This window comes from Wyeomyia smithii, chromosome 1 (genome assembly GCF_029784165.1).
Source record: "Wyeomyia smithii strain HCP4-BCI-WySm-NY-G18 chromosome 1, ASM2978416v1, whole genome shotgun sequence".
NCBI lineage: Eukaryota > Metazoa > Arthropoda > Insecta > Diptera > Culicidae > Wyeomyia > Wyeomyia smithii.
The window spans coordinates 130,506,955-130,533,358 of NC_073694.1; the positions used below are offsets into that span (position 1 = coordinate 130,506,955).

At 38.7% G+C, this 26,404-nt stretch overlaps 1 protein-coding gene across 5 annotated transcripts in view; it reads left to right on the forward strand.

Annotated features, from left to right (window-relative positions):
- The window catches only part of LOC129718788 (uncharacterized), a 99,904-nt gene that overhangs the window by 56,637 nt on the left and 16,863 nt on the right, over window positions 1–26,404 (forward strand). The gene's annotated exons all lie outside the window — the stretch shown is intronic.

Here is a 26,404-nt window from a genome sequence, read left to right on the forward strand (position 1 = left end):
GTTGATGTTAAGGCAGTATACCGCTCTTGTTCTCTGGTATTATTAAAAAGCTTCATCGTAAAGCCGATTACGGACCTATCTCTAATGTTGATTTTTTCATCAATGACAAAAATATCTTCGTGAGAAATAAAGCAGTTTTTCCTTAAGTAGGGGAACTGCTCCATTTTAACCAGCCCGTATATTCATCTCATTCAACATGTAAACACAATTGAAAACAGGAAAAAACGCATATTTTCTTCCTAAACCATTCTGCTAATCCATGGAATGGATTCTTCTTAGTTCACTTCAGATTCCACATAAAGTATAATCCCCAAAAACTCACTTAAAAGCACTAAATTTGATATTATAGTCGGGCATCTGCACTCGAAAACTCATTTAATTCAATCACCTATCTCAGAAAACAAAATCCGCGCATCGTTCTATACGGCTACAACAGGACTCGCTCAGCAGCCAACCAAAGTTTTTTCATCACTAGCGGACCACTTTTTATTTCAATCACTAAACAAAATCACTCACTACACTAAGAATACTTCAATCTTTGAAATGTTCACCTCAAATTTCCTGAAACAAGCTTGAATCAGCAGAATTTTTTTTTATTATTCTCGCTTATTCTCCGTCGGTCTATTTCCGCCACTGTTGTGGCCAATTACCGACGCCCAGGGAGGCGACTCCACACCCAGGTCCCTTACTCACGACCCGTTTATTAACGGACCGGCGCCAACGGCTTTACTTCCTAAATGCGATGGAAGGCGTGATCCCAGAGATTTTTCGCCTCAGAAAATCTCCCGGTGTCGGCTAGGATTGAATCTAGACCAGTTGGGTTGGTTGTGAGTGGATCACGCCACCTCACAACCATCGACACCTATGTCGGCGGTGGGATTCGAACCCAGGCGTCGAGCGTGGTTGGCGGAGACGTTACCAACCTCACTAGGCCCCCGCTCCGGATCAGCAGAAATATATGAGATGAATTTCTACAATTCCTAAATTTCAACTGTATGTATTTTCATCGTTGCGTTGAAGAAAATCAAGAGTTGCCAAATCAGTGCGTCTTGAACTGTCCTACAGATCAGACGTTTTTTCGGTTGCTTGTGGACTGGTCTTTGACTGCCTATAGCTTCAAAGTTTGTGTTTTGTCAGTGTGTCTTTTAAAGACTACCTGAAAGTTATTTCCCATCAGTATTTCTCAAGACTACCTACTTTTGAATTTAACATTTGTTTTAACTTTTTTCGTATCACCTGAAATGGCTGGACGGAAAAAGAAACCTCGCTCCGCTGCGGGGAGGAAAAGAGAGGCATCTCTTTCTGACACTTCGAGTGTCTGTAGTGACAATCCTTTTGATATTTTGCTTGAGCATGAAGCTGGTGAAATGGAAGTTACCAATAATGAAACTATACAAAATATAAAATCTTTAAAAAAGGAGAAAGTTCCACCTATTGTGGTAACTATTTCTTCTGAATTTAATATATTCAAAAAGGAACTTTCAACGTTTGTTTCTGACGTTAAAGTTACCTATCAAATTGGCCGTAGAGGTGAATGTCGCTTATTAGCCGACTCAGTAATCGTCTTGTTCAGTATTTAACTGACAAGATGTACAAATTTTTTACATATGACACCAAGAACGCCAAGCCGTTCAAGGTTGTCTTGAAAGGTCTCACCAACGATCAAACCGTTGATGAGATCAAACTTACTTTAACAGATTTACTTGGCATAGCCCCTACCCAAGTTATTCTAATGAAACAAAAATCACGAGGCGAAAACAGTCAGAGAACTGGAATTTCCCTTGTTAATTATTTAATTCATTTTAACCGCAATGAGGTTAACAACTTAAAATTTTTTGAAAAAGCACATGCTTTGTATAATGTGCGTGTAAAGTGGGAAATTTATAGGAAGTATGGCGGAGGTGAAAAGCATATCACCCAATGCCGTACTTGCCAACGTTATGGCCATGGTTCCAAATTCTGTAACATGGACCAAAAATGTCTTAATTGTGGAGACTCTTCTCACAAAAAGGACACATGTCCTGTGAAAGAGAGTAAAAATTTTCGCTGTGCGAATTGTAACGGCAACCATATGTCAAATTTTTATCAATGCCCAGTCCGTTTAGCAATTGTTAAGGCAAGGCAAGGTAAACAAAATTCAATTTCTCAATTAAAACCAACTTCAAAACAAAATTCTCCAAGCGTACCAGTGACGCATAGTTTACCTACTCCTTTGCATACCCGTTTAACTTATGCACAGGTTACAGGTAGTTCGAACATTATACCGCCTAGTGTTGGTAGTTCGAAAATGACCGTTAATATGGGTAAGCAAAACACGCTAGAAAATAATTGTACACCTATTACTCCAGCTAATATTGCTGCCGAAAATATTTTTTCTAATGTCAACTGCCTGGGGCCTATTACGGCAGGTAAACTTTCTTTTTTGCAACAGGCAATGTTCGATCTTATGAACGCCATGTTGCAGGCAAAATCAATGTTTGAAGCCATTCAAATAGGCACAAATTTTACTATTAAAATTGTTTCTAATTTAAAATTTAGCAATGATTTTAAATAAAACAATTAAAATATTAAATTGGAATGCTCGCTCATTGAAGGCCAATGAGAATGAGCTTTTTAATTTTTTAACAGTAAATAATGTGCATATTGCAATTATTACTGAAACATTTTTGAAACCTAACATAAAATTAAAATATGATCCCAATTAGTGGTTCATAGATATGATAGGATTCAGGGTTCCGGCGGTGGAGTTGCAATTGTTATTCATCGCCGAATCAAACATCGTGCTCTTCCCCATCTTGAGACGAAAGTTATTGAAACTTTGGGAATTGAAGTTCAAACTGAACTTGGGATTTTATTTATTGCCGCAGCATATTTACCATTTCAATGCACACGCGAGCTCAAAAATTATTTTAAAGGTGATTTACAAAAACTCACCAGAAATCGTTCGAAATTTTTTATAATCGGCGATTTTAACGCTAAACATCGTTCATGGAATAATTCTCAAAGTAATTCCAATGGCAAAATTTTATTCAATGATTGTTCTTCAGGATACTATTCTATTTTGTCTCCGAATAGTCCTACATGCTTTTCTTCTGTAAGAAACCCTTCAACAATTGATTTGGTGCTAACAGATCAAAGTCATGTATGTAGTGATTTGATCACACATGCTGACTTTGATTCTGACCATCTTCCAATAACTTTTTCTTTATCACATGGATCAGTTTTAAACCCTATGAGCTCTGTTTTTAATTATAACAAGGCTAATTGGGAAAGATACAAAACTCATATTGAGAGAAATTTCAATAATGAGCTTGATTTGCAAAACGAAGTGAATATTGATTCCGCTTTGGAAGCATTAAAATGTGCAATTGTTGATGCCAGGAATTATTCTGTTCCAAAGGCTCAAGTGAAATTTGATTCATTAATAATTGACGAAAATCTTCAACTTCTAATTCGTTTGAAAAATGTCCGCAGACGTCAATATCAACGTTCTCGTGACCCTGTTTTTAAAACTATTTATAAAGATTAACAGAAAGAGATTACACATAGATTTACTCTTCTGAGAAATCAAAATTTTGAGACTAAAGTTGAAAAATTGAAACCATATTCAAAACCATTTTGGAAGCTGTCGAAGATTCTTAAGAAACCTTCAAAGCCTATTCCAGTTTTAAAAGATGGTGAACGTTTTCTTGTATCCAATGAACAAAAGGCTCAAAGACTTGCTCAGCAGTTTGAGAGTGTTCATAACTCAAATTTGAATTTTGTGAGTCCAATTGAAAATGAAGTCACACGTCAATTTGATTTAATTTCTTCCCAGAATTTTTTACCTGCAGAAATAATTGAAACTAACTTGAATGAGATTAAATCAATTATTAAAAATTTCAAAAATATGAAAGCACCTGGTGACGATGGAATCTTTAATATACTAATCAAACATCTCCCTGAGAGCACAATGGAATTTTTAGTGAAAATTTTCAATTGCTGCTTCAAAATTGCATATTTTCCCAAATTATGGAAAAATGCAAAAATTACTCCCATTTTAAAACCGGATAAGAACCCAGCTGAAGTTTCAAGTTATCGACCAATCAGTTTGCTTTCTTCAATAAGTAAACTGTTTGAGAGAATTATTCTTAACAGAATGATGTCACACATCAACGAAAATTCAATTTTTGCAAATGAACAGTTTGGATTTCGCCATGGGCATTCCACAACTCATCAATTGCTCAGAGTTACTAATATGATACGAGCTAACAAATCTGAAGGTTATTCCACTGGAGCTGCTCTTTTAGACATAGAAAAAGCATTCGACAGTGTTTGGCATAAAGGTTTGATTGCGAAATTGCAAACTTTTAATTTTCCAATTTTCCTAATCAAAATTTTAAAAAATTATCTTACTGATCGAACTCTGCAGGTTGTCTATCAGAATTCAAAATCTGATAGATTTCCTGTCAGAGCAGGTGTACCTCAAGGTTCAGTCTTGGGTCCAGTCCTGTACAACATATTCACTTCAGATCTTCCTGATTTGCCTCCAGGATGCACAAAGTCATTGTTCTGCGATGACACAAGCATTTCCGTAAAAGGAAAAAGTCTTCGTGTCATATGCAGTCGATTGCAGAAAAGTTTAGATATTTTTTCTTCCTACTTGCAAAAGTGGAAAATCTCTCCCAATGCTTCTAAAACTCAAATGATAATTTTTCCGCATAAGCCTAGGGCTTCTTTCCTCAAGCCAAACAATAATCACGTTGTCAAGATGAATGGGGTTATTTTAAGTTGGTCCGACAAGGTTAAGTACTTGGGACTATTTTATGATAAAACATATTTTCAAAGAGCACATTGAGAGTATACAAGCCAAGTGCATCAAATATACGAGATGTTTATATCCTCTCATTAACAGAAATTCTAAACTTTGTTTAAAGAACAAACTTTTGATTTACAAACAAATTTTCAGACCAGCAATGCTTTATGCTGTACCGATCTGGTCAAGTTGCTGTAAAACAAGGAAGAAAACGCTCCAAAGGATTCAGAATAAAATTCTGAAAATGATTTTGAAGCGTCCTCCTTGGTTTGGTACACTCGAATTACATAGACTTACTGGTGTTGAGCCATTAGAAGCTATGTCAAATAAAATTATTAACAATTTTCGACAAAAATCGTTGCAATCCTCAATTGCTACGATAAGCTTTCTTTATAGCCAATAAGTTAGCAATTAAGTTAGTTGTAAGTTTACTTCCCCTTTTCTGACAAGTAGGTTTAAATCCCTACGAATGATAAGTCCTAATTGCGAAAGCAAACAAATCCTAACAATTAAAATTACAAATTTCTAACAGTGTTGAGAAGTCACCATTTGTGATTGGACACACATACTCATTATTTACTAATATTTATCATAAATACTTAAGCTACTAACAAATCCCCCCTTAAAAAAAAAAAAAAAAAAAAAAAAAAGAGTTGCCAAATCAGTTCCTGTTAATACGAAAAAATCATACTGAAAATATTGAATTATTCCGACATAATTGACATAAATTTACAGCACTATGACGGGCTGCGGCTACGTTCATTCATGATAATGTGTGTCATTCATGATTAACAGTGTGATAAATATGGGGGTGTCGTGAGATGAATAATTGAGCAGTGACTCAAGTTTTGAGATGGATATGGAAGCGTTGTGAAAGATGGTTTTGTTTTACAAAATTAAGGATAAATCTAGCTACGTGAATACCCCTTGTTATATCACAATACAGGCGTTTCACGTTTTAACGCAACTTTTGTTTTCAACTCGTTAAGTTTTATCGAATCATGTTTTTTTCTTGAAAAAATTATGAAAAAGGGGACTTTTATTAATATTGTGTACATAACTCACATTTTGAAAGCACCGTACTTTTCATTATTTATTTTTATTTTTAGAATTTACAATTTATTTGTCACAATAGGAATTATAAAGTGACATAAACTACGAACATATTTGATAAATATAGGTATAACATAATAATAGGGAAATAGGTGTTCCTCGTGGCTCTGTGGTTAGCGATGTCGGTCGGCTAGCTCTCCCACACGGTTGTGATTTCTGGTTCGATTCCTGATCGAGTCGAGGATCTTTTCGAGCTGGAAATTTTCTCGACTCAGCACTGGGGCACGGTGTATCGTTGTACTTATCCTACACATGCAAAATGTGCCAGAAACAGTATCGACAACGAATTCGCTCAACTAATCTAGTTGATCGAGACCGCTATTAGCCCTAAGGCTAAGCGTGCGATATTGTTTTTAGCTATAACCTTTTTATCAGCTACATAATATTTGTTCTCGATTACGTTGAAGAGATTTCTGACATTCCAAGCATTTTGAGATGCTCTGTAGTACCCAGGAAGTTCATTTTAATTTAAAAATTCAAAAATTTCGTTATATGGAGGAAAATATACTTACCAATCAGCTCTAGGCCAAAGTGTTCTTGCTATTCGAAGAAGTCGTCTCCAATCAATTCGGTCTGTGGCTGTCATGTTGTTTGCGGAAGCCCCGTCTTCCACTTGATCGAGTCACCTTGTTCGCTGCCTAGTCGCCTCGTTCCAGTCGGATCGTTTTCGAGTACCATTTTCACCGGGCTGTCGTTCGGCATCCTTACGACACGCTTAGCCCACCGTAGTCTATTGGTTTTCGCCGTTTGAACGATGAGTGGTTCTCCCAGCAGCTAATGCAACTCGTGGTTCATCCGCTTCCGCCATGATTCATCTTCCATCTGCACTTCACCACAGATTGTACGCAGCACCCCAATATGAAAATCCCAAGGGCGCGTTGGTCCTCCACGAGCATGGTCCAGGTTGCGTGGCCGTACAGGTCTACCGGTCTGATTAGTGTTTTGTAGATGGTCAATTTCGTGCGGCATCGGATTTTTTTCGAGCGGAGCGTCCTCCGGTGTCCAAATAAGGCATGATTTTCTGCCATAAGGCGTCGACGAATTTCTCTGCTGGTGTCGTTGTCAGCAGTCACCAGTAAGCCCTCGTCTACCGCCTCGATTTCATCACCGCTATTATGAATTTGTGGTGGGAGGTTTTTTTTCCGTGTTGGGTATTTTCGTCACTGCGACCAATTTTTTGATATTTTGTGACATGGGAGGTTGGTACTGTCTTCTCTGAAACCTCTTCCTCTCATGTACTTAGTGTTTGATGCGTTTATGCGTCAGCATGAAATACGTCTCTGTCATCTTCTCAAGGGTTCGTGGTACCATGGAACGGGGTGAAATTGATCAATTTTTATAACAATTTCTAATTAACTCGCTTCATGTACATTTTTCCCAAAATAGGGCAAGGAACGGCTTAAGCAGCAGCGCCTATTTTAATCAGTCGAAGAAAACAGGCCTAAAACTCCTCCATCCTGTCTTACGAATATAAGAAATACCGTTAATCACAAAGAAATCTGTGAACAAAGATCATTTGAAACAAATCGATCTATATTGCAGTCATTCAGGAGCCACTTCGGGTGCTGAAGAAAAAACGCCCGCAAAACAGATGAAAACTGCTTAAAATAGGTTCGGGGTGATTGGAATAGTGTCCCTCGATTGGTAACTTTAATTGATTATTGTTGAAGTTTGCTAACTTAGTTTCACAATTTGAAAACGAATTCTGACAGATAAAACGATAGAGAACATATTGATATAATATTGTTTGAATTTTACCCAACACATTTCGAGTATTGCGTCTGAATACACAGGCGGTTCCTAAAGCTGCTTAGAATATGTTCCCTACCCTAGTATAATTTTAAAACAAGTACTGGTATGTGCTCCAGTAAACCTCTATGGCTATTGGTAAAATTTCTATCGTCTACTTCATTAAAAAACCTAAATTAATCCACCTAGCGGTCAGACCCAGCCTTTCTCATTCAATTTTTTATTTGTAAAGATAGATTTACATGAACGCTTCAATCCAATAAATGTATATTCACTCTTTAGGTTCTAAAATGTTGATGTTGTAATCTTTACATATAAAAACGCAGTCAAGTCTGTCTGCCTTCTGATCCATATAGGCCCGAAAACTACCGAACCGATCGACGTGAAAATTTGTGTGAAGGGGTTTTTCTGGAAGGGAGGGGTCCCATACAAATGAAACATGAATTTCTGCACAACTCAAGAACAAACCAAGCAAATGAAACCGAATTTGGCATGTGGATGTTTTAAGGGGTAACTAATATGTCCATAATAGTTGGATGAAACACAAATTTGTGCACATCTCGAGAACTAATCAACCAAATGGAACAAAATTTGGCAGGTAAATGTTTTTAGTGGTAACAAATATGTACATAATGGTTTGAAACCCGACTCCCTCTTCTATAAGGAAGGGATCCCATGGAAATGAAACACAAATTTCGCACAGCTCAAGAACCAATCAAGAAAATACAACCAAATTTGGTATGTGAATGTTTTTAGAGGTAACAAATATGTCCATAATGGTTTGACGCCCCTCCCTCTTCTAGAAGTACACGTTTCTTCACAAATTTTTGCACATCTCGCGAACTAATCAACTAAATGGAACCATTGGCAGGTGAATGTTTTTAGTGGTAACAAATATGTTCCATAATCGACCTCAGACAACATTTTGGATTGTAAGATGGCAACTTCCGGTTTCCGGAAACAGCCGAAATTGGCCGATCTCCACCCAATATAATAATATCCGGATCTAGAATAATACACAGGAGCTAAAATCGACCACAGATAGCATTTTAAATTCTAAGATGGCGACTTCCGGTTTCTGAAAACATCAGAAAATGACCAAATACCACCCAATATGAGTTTTTCTTTAACCAGTATGCTGTTTAAAATCCAGAAATTGTCTCCAAATGCCATTATGAAATCCAAAATTGCGACTTCCGGTGTCGGAAAAACAGCGGCAAATGACCAAATACCACCCAATATGTGTATTTCCGGAACCGTAATGATGCACTGAAGCCACAAATCGACTTCAGACAACATTTTGAATTGTAAGATGGCAACTTCCGGTTTCTGGTAAACAGCCTGAAATGGACGATTCCCATTAAATATTAGTATTTCTGGAACCAGAAAGATGCACAGAAGCTAAAAATTGATCACAGACACAATCTTGAATTTTAAGATGGTGACTTCCGGTGTCTGGCAAACAGCCGGAAATGACCAAATACCATTCAATATGAATGTTTTCGGAACCAGAATTACGCCCAGATGACAGAAATTGATTTCACAGGCAATTTGAAAGTCCAAAATGACGACTTTCGACTTCTGAAAAACAGTCCAAAGTGACCAAATATCACCCAATATGAGTTTTTCTTTAACCAGTATCCTAAATACCATTTTGAAATCCAAAATGGCGACTACCGGTTTGTAAAAAACAGCCTAAAATAAACAAATACTATCCAATATGAGTATCTCTGGAACCAGAATGATGCAAGGAGCTAACAATTGACCTCAGGCACCATTTTGAATTGCTAAATGGCAACTTATAGGCAACAGTCGGAATTGACCGAATAATACTCAATATGGATATTTCCGTAAACGTGATGATGCATAGAAACCAAACATTGACCCTGGACACTATTTTGAATTTGAAGACGACCACTTTTAGTTTCTGGAAAACAACCAAAAATACCTCCCAATATGGGTATTTCCGGTGTCAGATTGATGCCAGAAAGTCTGCTGATAATGACAGAATACCACCCAATATGAATATATTCAGAATTAAGGCGATGTACAGAAGACAAAAGACGAGGATGTTGTCATTTCGATAAAACCATTCATTTCAAACGATTTGTTATTTGACTTTGATCATATCCTATGGCCGATTCGTCGTGCATTTGCAGACTTCAAACAAACCGCAAGGAATCAATGAACTTGGAACGTTCGAGTAGTACGACACCACATTTAAATTATGTTGAGGCCACATATATCGATCAAAGCAGGTATAGTTTTAAATAGTCTTTGAATTTCTCTTCTTTCCATAACTTTTGAGCCACATATCAAATTGTTATGAAGTTTTTTATTTATAAGTTTGAGTGATGACTCGTTCGTATGACGCTAGTTATGTTCAAATAAGTCATGTAATCTTTGAGATATTAGACTTTCGTTGTTTTATTAACAATTTAATACATAACGGTTGCTTAAGTTCGATTATAATCAAATAAAAAATGGGAACGTGTAGGGCAGCCAAACTTTGAAACCACGTGTTCAATCATAATTCATCAGTTAACCCTCAACTAGCCCGCTCATCTGATAATAATAATCAAATCGGTTGTGTAGTTTCTGAGATAATGAAGTTTCGTGACTTTCACAAGTCGGCACATTACAAATGAAGTTACGGTTCGATTACATTAAAATTCAATAGGGTCTTCTGAGGCAGCTAGACCATTCATTTGACACTAATTTTGTGGAAATCGGGTCGGCCATCTCTGAAAAAAATGTGTGAGTCCAAGTAGTCTTCGGAATATGTTCCTTTTCATAGCTGGATTTCACATTTTTAAACATAACAGGCAAAGTAATAGTCCGACTGCAAAACAAATCAATAGGGTCTTATGGGGCAATTTGACACTGATTTTATGAAAATCGGTACAGCCATCTCTGAGAAACATGAGTGAGATTAAACAGTCTTCAGAACACGTTTCTTTTCATAACTTTTGAACCACAAGTTCAATCTTTATGAAATTCAAAACTTAAGGGTTGTCTAGGTAGCCCGTTCTTTTGAGACCAATTTTGTTCAAATCGGTTGTGTAGTTTCTGAGATATTGATGTTTCATGATTTTCACATTTTTAAACATAACCTCTAAACTAAAAATCCGATTACAATGAAATTCAATTGGGTCTTTATGGGGCAACAATACCTTTCATTTGCAATTAATTTCATGAAAATCGGTTCAGCCATCTCTGAGAAAAGTGAGTGAGAATAAAAATCTGCACATACACACAAACACACACACATACAGAAAATGCTCAGCTCGTCAAGCTGAGTCGAGTGATATATGCCATTCGGCCCTTTGGAGCACTTTTATACTTTCGGTTTTGCAAGTGATTGCTATACTTTTCTAGGAGAAAGGCAATTTTTACGAAGAGCTGTCTGTTGCTCAGGTATGAGCGAAGCCAGCTGCAAATATTGTCGGACATTCCAAGACGATGCAGCTTAGCAAGGAGGATATCGTGATTAACGGTGTCAAATGCGGCTTTGATGTCGGTGTATACTGCATCAACCTGAGCTCCACCATCCATTGCACCGATACAAAATGATGTGAACTCGCACAGATTAGTGTCCACGGAGCGTTTAGGGTAGAATCCATGTTGAGCAATGCTGATATAACTCCTACAAGAGCTGAATAGCATATCTTTCATGATCTCGAAGCATTTTGATCCAGCTGATAAAGAGGTTATGCCACGATAATTAGCGATGTCGGACTTTTCGCCTTTCTTGTGCACCGGCAGCATATGGGAAATCTTCCATTCCGATGGGAATACTTGATGTTGAAGTGATCTATTGAAAATCGCCTGGAGGGGAGCAGTCAGAGAAGCGCTGCACTTTTTGAAGATGCAAGAGGGAATACCATCGGGGCCTGGCTTATAGGACTGCTTCAGTTTCTGTAATGCAGCTCCAACCATCGTAGCGTTAATATTAAATACGTCGAAATCTATCACGTCTCTTGGTACTAGACTGACAGCGATGTCTATTTCCTCCGCAGTGGGCACCCGGTTTTCAAACAAGCTAGCAAATTGTTGAGAAAAAAGAGCACATTTGGTTTCCGTAGAAGCGGCATTAACATTCCCTAGGTGCATCAGAATAGGAAGACCATTCTCTTCACGCTTCGAGTTTACAAAGCTCCAAAAACGTTTAGGGTTTCGCCGGAGGTTTACAGAAAATTAAAAAAAAAAAGAAAAAAAATAAGAAAATAAATTCAAAATGGTGTCCAAGGTCAAAGTTTGGTTTCTATGAATCATCTCGATTACGGAAATATCCATATTGAGCATTATTCGGTCATTTTCTACTGTTTCCTAGAAGTTGCAATTTAGCAATTTAAAATGGTGCCTGAGGTCAATTGTTAGTTACATGCAGCGTTGCCAGGTCATTTTTTCAAAAATCTGGAAAAGGCAAAATAAAAATCTGGAAAAAATCTGGCAGTCATTTCGTGGGGTGAAAGGTTAATTTTTCGAATAATAGTCTTGGGGTACGCAAAATTTGAGGTGACAAAATTGCAAAATTTCGCGCCAAAATTAAAGTGATGACCTTTTTGCGGAACAGAGAAAATAAAATCTGGATAAAATCTGGATCATCCATGAAAAATCTGGATAATTGGACATCAAAGCTGTCTACCTGGATACATGTTCAAAAATCTGCATCAGAGCAATGCATCATTCTAGTTCCAGAGATACTTATATTGTTTATTTTGGGCTGTTTTTCCCAAACCGGTAGTCGCAATTTTGGATTTCAAAATGGTATTTAAGATAATTACTGGCATCTGAGCGTCATTCTGGTTGAAAAAACCCATTTTGGGTGTTTTTCGATCATTTTCGGCTGTTTCCCAGAAACCGGAAGTCGCCAACCTAGAATCTAAAATGGGGTCTGTGGTCGATTTCAGCTGCTGTGTATCATTCTATCCGGAGATATTCATGTTAGACGGAAATCAGCCAATTTTATCTTCTGTCCATCTTTCTGGCTCCGGAGATACTCATATTTAATGGAAATCGTCCATTTCAGACCGTTTTCCAGAATCCGGAAGTTGCCATCTTACAATTCAAAATGTTGTCTGAAGTCGATTTGTGGCTCCAGTGCATCATTGTGGTTCCGGAAATACCCACATTGGGTGGTTTTTGCTCGTTTACCACTGTTTTTCCGAAACCGGAAGTCGCCATTTTGGATTTCATAATGACATTTGAAGACAATTCCGATCGATTTTAGCTCCTGAGTATCATTCTAGATCCGGATATTTTTATATTGGGTGGAAATCAGCCATTTTGGTTGTTTTCCAGAAACCGGAAGTTGCCATCTTACAATCCAAAATGTTGCCTGAGGTCGATTATGGAACAAATTTGTTACCACTAAAAACATTCACCTGCCAAATTTGGTTCCATTTAGTTGGTTAGCTCTCGAGATGTGCAGAAATTTGTGTTTCATTTGTATGGAACCCCTCCCTTCCAGAAAAGGGAGGGGTGTCGAATCATTATGGACATATTTGAAACCCCTTAAAACATCCACATGCCAAATTCGGTTTCAATTGCTTGGTTTGTTCTTGAGTTGTGGAGAAATTTAAGTTTCATTTGTATGGGACCCCTCCCTTCCAGAAGAAGGAGGGGTTTCAAACTATCATAGGAACCTCTATCGGCACCAAAAACCCCTACATACAAATTTTCACGTCGATCGGTTTGGTAGTTTTCGAGCCTATATGGATCAGACAGACAGACAGACCGGACTGCATTTTTATATGTATAGATTACAACATCAATATTTTGGAACCTTAAGAGTGAATATACATTTAGTGGATTGAAGCGGTCATCTAAATTTATTGAAACAAATAAAAGTTTGAAAGAGAAAGGCTTGGTCTGACCGCTAGGTGGATTAATTTAAGTTTTTTGAGCTTTTATCAAACTTTACTCACTTATGTCGAAAATGAAATATAATATATACTTCTCCATTTGGAGACGTAATTAACCCTCAACTAAGATGACTTTAAGTAAATTCAATTCTTTTTTCTGTTATTTGGAAACTTGTTTGATCAAATTTGATTGAGTTTTGACTGAGTTAGAAGAATTTTTCGAAAATATGAAAAATTGCACCGGGCATGCAAGGGTTACCTTTGACAGGTATATGCATCATGCAAAAGATGCGTTTAAGGACACGTTAACATTACCTAGTGTTGTAAGAGCAATACCTTTTGATTAGTATTTTTTATCACGAATTTTCAGGTGATCAATTCCACCCCACTGATCAATTTCACCCCATTCCACGGTACGATGTCGATGTTATCGGCGAAGCCAAAGAGCTGAACGGAAGCTTTTTCGCTCGTGCTGCATTCTTCGCTTCCACTAACTGTTTGCTCTCGTCGTAAAACCAGTCGTTTCTTCTATTCGGAGCCGCTACAGTAGTACTACCCATGACTGTCCCTCAAGCCATCTTCAAGAGTAGCTGCGATAAAGCTCTTTGTGTGCAGATAGATTCATATTTTTCGTCCCAGTTTAACAACTTTTCCGGTGTTCCTCAGGGCATTATTCTTCATCGACATCGTTTTGCTGCTTGAAGTCGACTGCAAATTAGTGTATGCTGATAATCTAAAATTATATTTAGTAGTTCAAGCTGTTGATGACTGCAAACGTTTCCAAGCGCTGTGGAATACGTTTGTTGATTGGTGTCGACGAAATAGGCCTGCCTTTAGTGTTTCTAAGTGTCAAGTTTTAACCTTTTACCGATTTTGAATACATATGAAACAAGCCTAAGATGCGTTGACATCGTCGTCAGTATGCGAGAAACAAAGTATCGGTGCTGGTGCACTCTCCCTTTTTCTCTTCCTCTTTACGATATATTTCTATTCATTAGTGTACACCACAATACGTGGTTCTCAATGTGCACAACTCAGTATATGAAGTTATTCGTTTCTGTTACACAGAGCGATCAGATCATGTTATATTCTTATTCATTTGATTCATGAATATGATTTTTTGTCAGAAAAACGAAGAAAATGACAGTGTATGCTCTCCTACTCTCGCTCAAACTCAACCGCTGCCGAAGTAGTCCCTTCCCCCACACTCTCCCTATCACCGCACCACACCTCTGCTGCTGTTCAGGTGACATGGTATTCTCCTGTTGCTATCCTTTCTTCCCCTACCGACTGGCCTATGGAGAGACAAACGCAAGGAGCGAATCGCTTCTCAGAGCTGATGTAGTCTAGTCATGTGTTTGTTTTCTCCCAGAAACCTATGCACCATATCATCATTTCATTATGGATTGAGAGGATTCAAGTTTCAAGATTCAAGAACGCGGATATTCTGTACACTTCATGAAGTGCACATGTAGAGAATAAACGACGATTGCATCATCTTCGTTCGTTTCCATCACTGTAACAGAGTGGACCAAGTCAACGATCTAGATGTCCTGTGTGTAGACAAGCTTTCTATGATTTGCACTGAGAAATTTACTTTGGCGGTATGCTGTAAATCTTCCTCCGTATACTGATCGCTGTCGTCTACTCGTAAAATTCAACAAGCCGTATACATCGCCACCATAACTAACAGCGAAATTGACTCACATAGAACGCTGCCTCTATTGAACTTTCGGGGGTTGGGGAAGGCCCAAGGAGTCGCTCCGGAAAACAATATGTTACAAACAACGTAAGAGATAATACGGATCGGAACAAACGGCATAGACATGAAACTGCAAATCGCTCTGCTTTCCAGGATGCGATTGGATAATCTACGGCGAGCTACATCCACGCAACTTTGAAGTCGTAGCGCTGCAGGAACTTTGTTGGACAGGACAGAAGGTATGAAAAAGCAGGCACCGGGCGGCCACTTTCTACCAGTGATGTGGCACCACCAGCGAGCTGGAAACCTACTTCATAGTACTAGGCAAGATGCGCCAACGCGTGATAGGGTGGCAGCCGATCATCGTAAGGATGTGCAAGTTGAGGATAAAGGGCTGGTTCTTATACTACAGCATCATCAACGTGCACTGCCCACATGAGGGAAGACCCGAAGACGAGAACGAAGCGTTCTACACGCAGCTGGAGCAAGTTAACAATAGCCGGCCGCAACGGGACGTGAAAGTCGTCATTGGGGACATGAATGCTAGGGTAGGACGGGAGGTAATGTACAGACCGGTAATCGGACCAGATAACCTGCACGCCGTGTCTAATGATAACGGCCATCGGTGCGTAAAGTTTGTGACTTCCCGTGGTATGGTAGTCCGAAGTACCTTTTATCCCCACCTGGAGATCACCCGACCAACAGACAGAGAATCAAATCGACCACGTTCTAATCGACGGCAGGTTCTTCTCCGACATCATCAACGTCCGCACTTACCGCAGTGCGAATATAGATTCGGACCACTACCTAGTAGCTGTATGTATGCGCTTAAAACTTTCGACGGTGTATACACCCGCCGAAGTCGACCGCGGTGACCAGAAAATTGAACAACAGGTATACGCTCAGCAGCTGGAGGCACCGTTACCCACGGAAGAGCAGCTTGGCGCAGCTACTCTTGAAGATGGGATGGGGGCATCCGATCCGTCATAGGTTGCACTCCTGTCGCGCTACTAGGTACAAATAACTGGTGTGACGGCGAATGCAAATAGTAAGTCGAGGAGAAGAACGCAGCACGGGCGAGAATGCTGCAACACCGTACGAGAGCGAACGTGGAACGATACCGACAGGCGCGGAACAGCCAAAACTCAGTCCTTCGGAGAAAGAAGCGCCAGCAAAATGACTGAGATCGTGTAGCGATGGAAGAGCTGTATCAAGCTAGCGACACTCGAAAGTTTTTACGAGAAGCTGAACAACTCTTGTAAAGGCTTCGTGCCGCAAGTCTATATATGCAGGAGCTTGGACGGCAACCTCCTTACAGACGAGTGTGGAGTGATCGAAAGGTAGAAGCAGCACTTCGATGAGCATCTGAACGGCGATGCAGTAGAGCGCGAGGACGGTATGGCTGATCTTGGTGCACGAGCAGAAGACAACATGATTCCAGCCCCCGATTTCCTGGAGGTGGAAGAGGAGATCGACCGGCTGAAAAACAATAAAGCTGCTGGAGTGGATCAATCTCCAGCGAGCTTGTTCAAATATAGTGGAGAAACACTGACTAGAGTCGTGCACTGGGTTGTTGTCAAGATTTGGGAGGAAGAACGTGTACCGGAGGAGTGGATGGAACGTATTGGGAGTCCCATCTACAAAAAGGGCGACAAGCTGGAGTGCTGCTATTACCGGGTAATCACTCTGCTGAACGCCGCCTACATAGTACTCTCCCAAATACTCTGCCGTCGACTATCACCATTTTTCGTGGGATTCATGGATGCCCGCGCTACCACGGATTCACGGTTTGGCAGGTTATGCAGAAATATCGCAATTACAACGTGTTCACACACCACTTATTCATCGATTTCAAATCAGCATACGACAGAATCGATCGAGACCCGCTATGGCAAATTATGCATGACTACGGATTTCCGGACAAACTAACGCCGTGGGTCAAAGCGACGATGGATCGAGTGATGTGTGTAGTTCGAGCCCCTTCGAAACTCGAAGAGGTTTAGGGCAAGGTTTAAGGTTAAGTCTCTCGTGCCTTATGTTTTACATTGCCCTGAAAGGTGTCATTAGAAGAGCGAGGATTAACACGAGTGGCACGATATTCCAAAAGCCGGTTCAACTGATTGGCTTCGCCGACGATATTAACATTGTGGCTCGGACCTTTGTGAAAATAGTTGATACGTACATCGGACTAAAGGCCGAAGCCAAACGGATTGGACTGGTCATCAATGTATCGAACACGAAGTACACGAGAAGACAGTGCTAACCTCCCACCTCGAGTTCAAATTGATGGTGATGAAATCGAGGTGTTCGATGAGTTCGTGCACCTGGGCTCACTGGTAGCTGGCGACAACGATACCAGCAGAGGAATTCATCATCGCATTATGGCAAGAAGCCGTGCATACTTTTATCTCCGGAGGAAGCTCCGATCGAGCAGAATTCGTCGCCGTATCAAGTAAACCATCTACAAGACGCTGATCAGGGAGTCCTCTACGGGCATGAAACATGAACTATGTTTGTAGAGGACCAACGCGCCCTCACGGTCTTCGAGCGGAAGGTGCTGCGTACCATCGGCGGACTGCAGATAGAGAACGGAACGTGGAGAAGGCGATTTAACCAGGAACAGCAACTAGTATGATTCGTACTAATAAATCTGAAGGTTATTCCACTGGAGCTGCTCTTCTAGACATAGAAAAGCATTGGACAGTGTTTAGCATAAAGGTTTGATAGCTAAAATGTCCAATTTCCGTTTTCCTCTTTACATCACAAAAATGATTCAAAGTTACTTGACTGACCACACTTTTCAGTTTAACTATTTAAATGGTAAATCTGATACATTGCCTGTTAGAGCTGGTGTACCTCAAGGAGGTATCTTGGGCCCAGTCTTATGTAATATTTTTACTTCTGACGATAGAAGCATTTCCGTAAAAGGAAAAAGCCTTCCTGTCATATGCAGTAGGTTGCAAAAAAGTCTAGATATATTTTCTTCATATTTGCAGAAATGGAAGATTTCTCCTAATGCATCAAAAACACAATTAATTATTTTTCCTCATAAACCAAGAGTTTTTTCTCAAACCCACTAATGATCATGTTGTTAAGATGAACGGTGCAATCTTAAATTGGTCTGATCACGTTAAATACTTTATTAATTAATATTATTAAATTTAATAATTTATGATAAGAATCTTACTTTCAAGGAGCACAATGAGAATATCCAAACCAAGTGCAATAAATATATAAAATGTTTGTATCCTCTTATCAACAGAAATTCTAGACTTTGTCTCAAGAATAAATTGTTAATTTACAAAGAAATATTTAGACCAGCAATGTTATATGCAGTCCCCATCTGGACAAGTTGTTGTACAACCAGAAAGAAGATGCTTCAAAGGATTAAGAATAAACTTTGAAAATGATATTGAATCGTCCTCTCTGGTTTAGTACGAATGAACTACACAGGCTTACTAATGTGGAAACATTAGAAAATATGTCAAACAATATAATCAATAAGTTTCGACAAAAATCGTTGCAATTCTCACAACGATTAGCTCACTTTATAGCAGGCTTCTTCCGTTCTCTTGACTTTTGCCCAAATTTCCTTTTCTACCTGCCAAACCCCTTGGAGAACTAGACTTTCTCTCACACAGAGTGAGTGATTATCCACATTTAGGCGTAGAGTATTTCAGTCGCAGAGTTCCTTTTCACTCTTTATCATCACGTGTAAGGGATAAACATTTATTTGCTCTCTCAGTTCAAGAGGGAGTAGTTTTCGTTAGCCTCTCCTTTACTAGAAGAGAAGTTGGCCAAATATCAAAACATTTAGGTTCACATTGAAGCCACTTCACAACTCACCATGGGTGCGTATTCTGCAGAAGTTCGATTTTATACTGTTTTTGTCGCACCCCAGAGCGATTAGAACGGTAACGCAATGCTCAGTTGGTCGCCGAGCAATTTATTTCATTTTTCTTGCGTGCGCGGATGAGCAATTTACAAGAGTTTCACTGGATTTTTGCTCTGTCAAATTAGGAGCGTTTTTTTCGTCAGAGAAACTATTACTCTGATCTCTCTCTACAGCAGATGGTGTGATGCACATTGAATGTAAGCTCGCAGTTGTTAAGAGGGAAGAAAACTCTTTCTCTTTAAGATAAAGATGAGCAAAACAAAGCCTGCTTTATAGTCAATAGTATAGAAGTAAGATTAGGTTATGGTTTAGTTTTAAATTCATTTATTTATTTTTTCTTGACAAGTAGGTTTATAGTTTTCCTACAATTATATTCACCTTACTGCAGAAGCAAATACTATCTTTTAATTAAATAAAATTTTTAAAAATTATATGTAATAGTGTTGATATGTCACCGTTTGTGGCAGAACACACAATAAAAATTCTGAATAAATATTAGTAAATAATTAATTCATCACAAAACATCCCTCTCTATTAAAAGAAAACCAGGAACAGCAAGAGTTGCTTGGGGAGCCATCTATCATCCACACAGCTAAGATTGGCAGGTTGCGGTGGGCTGGGCATGTCGTAAGAATGTCGGACGACAGCCCAGTAAAGATGGTTCTTGAAACCAATCCGCCAGAAACGAGACGGAAAGGTGCACAGCGGGCAAAGTGGAACGATCAGATGGAAGACGACCTACGGACTCTTCCCGGTCGATGGTCAAATGCTTGTTGTACCAATTTAAAATGCGAGTTATCGTAGATTAAACCATTCCCAGCTTCCTGCTGATTGCACGATGAGAAAGATTCGGATTTTAAGGTATGTGCGCAAAACTTACGCCTCTTCCGACTCCATCTTCGCAACGATTGCTCTGTTGAAACTTGTTTGCGTTGTATAGTGTTTGTTTCATTCCTGTTTAGTGATGTATGTACAAACTGAAATTCGGCATCACTTCAACTCCTCTTTTGTACAAAATTTTAAACATATTCAATACAAGTAAGGTAAAAAACAACCTTATGTAGTTCTACGTCAACTTTGCGGTTGTGGCTACAACTTAGCTGCACACAACCCTTGTGATTTTTTTTCGATAATGCCTATGTACTGTCTTGCAAAGCTCGCCCTAATAGTAGCCGCAAAATCTCCGCCGACTGAGCGAATGAAAAATACTTTATAACGGCAAGAAGAGCCCTCATGCACGTTAAAGCCATGATTCTTGGTTTATGGCCGCCAATATAACTCTGTACAGTTTCAACGTAGTTCAAGCCGGCAATTTGATGTATAGAGTAATACTCGGTCGCATTCGCAAAACTTCTCTTCAGACACGTTCAAAAAAGCGAATTAATGTTATTTAGGATTTGCAAACTCAGCATCCCGCATTTTGTTTTCATCGTTAGCTTTTTCACGATGTGGTTTCGAATGTCTACGATGAGGTCGTTTAGTCGTCATTCGTAGAAAGTCATTACTAGCCTTTTTATCACAGTATGAGCAGATTTTACAATTCCATGTGTTTTGTTAACCAGTGTCACAATCTATAGAATTTGTTTGTGTTTGGTTTTGTATGGATTTTTATAATCATGTTAAGGTAAAATATCCAATAAGGTTTATGTATAATTTTATTGTTACTATATCAAAGTATCATATTGGTAGGAAAAATGCCCTCATACTGAACCTAAACTGTTATGTTATAGGCTTATGTATTGGAATAGTCAATGTATATGTAGCATAGTAACTTAACGTGAAACAATGATCGAATGAATGCCGGGCATGCAAATAGTTTAATTAGAGATTCGTCTAATAGTTGTTTCAACAGGGAGCGCTGCTGCATATCTGTAGACTCCAGGCATTTTAACCAAATATGATCCGTTGAATCCGTGAAAGCCCGGTTACCACGGCGGAATAAATTAAATTTATAATCAACATTAGCATAATTATAACAACGGCCTTGCATTCGGTTGCTAATCACGACTAATTATATTTAAATAATCACTGGCTGGAAACTCTCCGCCGAACGGCTTGCTGCTCGTAATACCATCCCTCCTCTCATCACAAAATCCTACATGTGCCCGAATCGTCATGCAGTCCACGGGGTCGCATGTTTGAATTACAAACGGAAATAGGATACATATTATTAATAGTGGCATATACGCTGAGTTAGCGAGGATCACATGCCGGTCTGAACCAAGCAACTGTCCATCTCGTCAGGGCACGGTTGTGTGATAATGCTGTTGAAATTCCACTTTGTTTGCTCTAGTAAGTGAGCTCCTCATGGTTGCCTGTGTAGCGGTCCCGTCGCCATCGTCAACAGCGGCGTGTTTTCGGCCTGAGCAAGCGGACATGTTAACTGGGTTATCTTTTTATACCCCTATTAGCGAATCAAATCGTGCGTGAAACCCGCGCTTCAGCGAGACGGCTCGGAACGGGGTCGATCGATTGTAGAATGAATGTTTTGCCCGACCGAGCGGTGTCAAGAAACCAGCGCGTGTGTCATTTGGACCATCATCAAACATATCAGAATGGTCACGGTCACATGATTTTCCTTTAGGAAATAGTTTGTTTTAATACTGTATTAGCGTTATCTATTTGCATTTCATTTGTTCTAATATAAAAATGTTAACACTATTATAGTTACGATACCAGTAAATTTTTATTTTGTGAAATTTATAAAAGAACGCTCGTTTGGTGTCTACGAAATCCGAATTAATCAAGAATGAGATAATAAACGAAAATTGAAGGCGCAATTCAGTCCTTGTCAGTGTCTATCCAACCGTTGCGCAACAATCCAACCAATTTTCCGTACAAAATACAATAAAAAACGTACTACTTTTAGTTATTTACTTTAAATGCGACCTATTTTTATGGCATGAAAGTACAACCAGATTTATTATAAGTTCATTCAAGACTGAACATTTCAGTATTTGCATATAATTCAATTCATTTCGTACGGCTGGTACTCTCGCAATACCTTTCTGCATCCTCAGGTGAGTTACCAGGCATTTTAAAAACAGTGCTTAGGATCGGAAACATGCTTTGACCAACCTTTTCACCAGCTAAAAATCAGCATACACAAGCATAAATGTTTGAATAAGTATGCATTTGACATGTTTAGACACACGTTTAGTTATCAGTATTGCTGCCTTTGTGGCGCGTCGTATAGCATTTAGATCAAACTGTATTGCCTCAAATTCGAAATTCATGCACGATTTACCGCCACAATATGGAATGAAAAGTTTATATAGAAACTTGCCCTGAATTACAGAATATGTATTCATTCAGTTGATACTGTTGAAACGGTTTGGTTCAAGCTGTTTGATGTCGTTGCAGATTGAAAATTTCACCCGCTTTTTGTCTCCGATACCCTTCACCGTAAACTGTGCCCGAGAACATGCTGACTTCTTTTTGTCAACACTCACTAGATTAAAAATGGCCAGAGCAACGTAATGAGACCTCTCCAGGGAATTGTGATTGGCGATACGGCCACAAGACGAACGAGGTGTTCGCGTAGTACAATAGTAAGCTTAAAAAGGAAGAGTAAAGGCAATCAGAAACACACTAGAGTGGCAATGGAAATCGACTTTAGAATTTAGAATTTCGTTTAGAAGTGAAGCTTAACAATTTCGTTTGCTCAATCGAACTTCGAGTAGTGGTGCCTCAATGCAGTCAAAATTTCACAAAGACGAAACTTTTAAGCCATACTTCTAAATGAAATTCGAAATTCAAATTCTTCCTTACCAGTCACTTAAACACACGAATGCGGATAAACCCGAGTAATATAATAATGAATTAATGTTTCTGATCGCAGTGATTTTTTCATGCAGATTTTATCGGAATGACTTATTGAACAGCCATACGATTTGCCGTATTAACTTAATGTACAGCTAGACCAGCTATTTTATGAAAATCTTTTTAAATTGATTATTCTTTTCATTGTCAATCAAATTTTTGGAGACATAACTACACTCCAAATCAAATTTTAAAGAAATCAAATGAAATGTTGTTTATCAGACATTATGTGTCACGTAGCGATCCCTTTTAAACAGGCTGCAATTGTTATTCGTTATTTTACTTTTATGGCGAAGAGGTTCATATTTAGGCTGACCAGATTTTCTCGGGTTAAAAATGGGACAAATGGGTTCAAAAAACGGTACACATGATAACATTTATTTTTGAAATTTTTTTCCAACCAAAGCATGCAAACAATTATTCATTGCTTCGATAAACTTACCCGATCCTGAAGAGTGTAATTTTTAGCAATGAGTTCCTGAAATTTGTCACATGATGATCGAAATTTTGACTAACGATTATCATGGTCTCAACTTTCAATCGCGACTTTTTAGTCTGTTCACGATAGGGGATGTCCTTCCAGTAGTGCAGTACTGTCAGGAAGGCACAAACGTATTACTGAGATATTGAAAAAATCCTGGCTGCTTGGAAATTTATTTTCCATTCAGGAAAATTTCAATGCAAAGCTCTAATCAAGATTTTTTAAGGAGTATCCGACAACGGTACAAAATGGCAAAAAGACGGGACGGTTGAAAATAGTCGAAAAAACGGTACTGTCCCGTTCAAAACGGTACGTCTGGTCAGCCTATTTATATTGTTATACAGTCGAATCCCTTTATAGCGACATCGCAAGGGACTGTCGTTATAGCGAAATGTCGCAATAATACGAAGAATTTTTGCATATGTAGAACAGAAGGTACCGTTGAGAATGTCGTTATAGATTTAGCAATGTCGATATAGAGAGATACGACTGTACCAATAAAAAATGACAAGTATTAGTTTTGGTATGCCGTTACAGAAAAGGTCGTGATAGCGAAATGTCGCAATAAAACGAAGAATTTTAGTATAAAACAGAAGGGACTGTTGAGAATGTCGGTATAGCGAGATTTGTCACTATAAAAAGTGTCGTTATAGAGGGATTAGACTGTAGTCTGCTTTGACTCTCACATAAGATTTATACAATACTAGCTACCCTGGAAAACTTCGTTCCGCTTACTTTTTTCATTTAAATGATATCAAGCATTCCACCTACATCCAAAGATTTAACTTCCGATTTGTTTAAAGTCTGCAAATGTATACAGAATCGGACATTGGATAGGGTAGAGCGAGCTAGTTGGTTACGGGGTAAGTTGGTCAATGAGAATATCTTCGAATCTACGTATCAAAAAAAATCGTGTTATATGGATGATACGTAGTAGATAACCAGAGAAACTATATGACGAAATGAAGTACCGTTTTAATTAGGACGTATGAAAAATACAAGTTGGTGCTAAATTGGCCATCAATTCTACTCGGTTTTCAAGTTGAAACTTTTTGTCTAAACAAAGCTAGCCAAAATGAAATGAACATGGCTCAACGTATTATGAAAGTCATTTTTGTTAGTTTTAAGTTGTGTAAAGCAAACTTTCGCCAAAATTTTATTTTCATATATTTTAAGCAATTTTCATATTTAATACATGAGGGGCTAGTTGGTCACATAGTAGCGGGGCTGGTGGGTCATATGTACATCATAAATGAATTCAAGTAACCAAGCAAATGCAATGTCAGGAACAGCATTTCGTGATGCAAACTTAATCCGAGCAAAAACAGCATGTGCTCTTGTTAGTAAAACCATTTATTTAAAACTATAAACTATTTAGTAAAAGTTATCTCCATTTTATCGTCATTTTGGTAAATATTTTATTGCACACTATGAATGCTGAGCCGTCGATTTAAAATAACTATAACGTACACTAATGCATCGACAAATACCTTCTACCTGATGAAAATTTCGGCGAAAGTAAGCTTTCAACAAAAAAAAAAAATTAGCTATAGTTTTGTGCTTGTGATTGCAGATGCGAATCTAGAATTTGGTTCCGGTTCCCAATTTAACCCGTATTGTCTTTGATTTAGTTCCCAACCAAACTTTTAGAGAGATTTCAACACATGCTTCTCGTCAGGTATGAAAGAGTAACACAATTTTTTCCATGCAATTATGAGTTACTCTTCTCATGGTTTGGGATTTCGTAAAGGAAACGTATAAACAAAAAACCGGATACGTTTTGACCTCCGCTGAGACGGTTCAGGCTGCCGCAAATGCAGTGAGGAAGAAAAACTGAATTGTCCTTTCGAAATATAAATGGTAAATTTACCCCACACCCTGACCAACTTACCCCAGCTGAGGAGCTAGTTAGCCAATTTGACATCCACTCAAAAAACATAGAATATCCGCAAAAACATTAACTATTCTGTAAAGTTTTTATTTTTTCTTGAAGCTATAGACTTAACACAATATTTATATTGCCATAATATTTCCTACAAAAAGTTACAGAACAACTTGACCAAAAATGACCAACTATCACCGCTCTACCCTACGTTCAAACTAAAAAAAAATCGTTTGAAATGATTGGTTTTATCGGAATGAGAAAATCCTTGCCTTTCAGCTTTTGTACATCACCTCGATTCTAAAAATACCCAGATTGAATGACATTCGGTCATTGTCAGCTGATTTCCAGAAAAAGAAGTCGTCCACTTGGATTTGAAAATGGCGTGTGGAGTCAATTTGTGGCCTCTGACCATCAGTCTAATACTGGAAATACCCATATTGAGTGGTATTCAGTCGTTTTTGGCTGTTTTTCAAAAACTGGAAGTCGCTATCTTAGATATCAAAAAAGCATGTGGCGTTCATTTCTGGCTTCTAAGCGTCATTCTGAATTCGGCTGTAATCGGTCTTTTCGGGCTGTTTTCCGGAAACCGTAAGCTACTATCTTAGAATTCAAAATAGTGTCTGCGGTTGATTTTTGGTTTCTGTGCATCATCATGATTACGGAAACACCCATTTTGGATGGTATTTGGCCACTTTCGGCTATTTTCAGACACCGGAAGCCGCTATCTTAGAATTCAAAATAGTGTCTGTGGTCGATTTTTGGATTCTGTGTATCATCATGAGCACGGAAACACCCATATTGGCTGGTATTTAGTCGCTTTCGGCTGTTTTTCAGAAACAGGAAGTCGTCATTTTGGATTTGAAAATGGCATGTTTAGTCGGTTCTGGTCTCTGAGCGTTATTGTGGTTCCGGTAACACTTATGTTGGGTGATACTCGGTCATTTTGGGCTGTTTCCCAGAAACCGGAGGTCGCCATCTCCGAATTCCAAATAGTGTCTGAGGTTGAATTTCGGTTTGTTTGCATCATCGCGATTACGGAAATACCCATATTTAATGATATTTGGTCACTTTCGGCTATTTTCCAGCCCCCCTCCT